Genomic DNA, 503 nt, shown 5'->3' on the forward strand with positions numbered 1-503 from the left:
ATATTAGTGCTGTCAAATGATTAATCGCGATTAATCGCATCCAAAATAAAAGTTTTTGTTCACATAATATACAGTATGTGTGTGTACTATGTATATTTATTATGTATATATAAATAAAAACACATGCATGTATATATTTAAGAAAAATACGTTATGTTTATATATTAAATATATTTATATATAATAAAATATAAGAATATGAATATATAAATGTATATGCATGTAAATATTTCCAAAATATATGCTGTATGTGAGTGTATGTATCTATACATAATAAAAATACACAGTACACACATATATTATGTAAACAAAATTGTTTATTTTGGATGCGATTAATTGTGATTAATCGTTTGACAGCATTAATATACTATGTGTGTGTGTGTGTGTGTGTGTGTGCGTATGTATATATATATATATATATATATTTATCGCCTTACTTACCCAGCTGATTGATTACATTGATAATTGCAAACATTTTTTGTATTACAAGTTTTCTAAAATGC

Source organism: Sinocyclocheilus anshuiensis, unplaced genomic scaffold (genome assembly GCF_001515605.1).
Source record: "Sinocyclocheilus anshuiensis isolate Anshui unplaced genomic scaffold, SAMN03320099.WGS_v1.1 scaffold300, whole genome shotgun sequence".
Lineage (NCBI taxonomy): Eukaryota > Metazoa > Chordata > Actinopteri > Cypriniformes > Cyprinidae > Sinocyclocheilus > Sinocyclocheilus anshuiensis.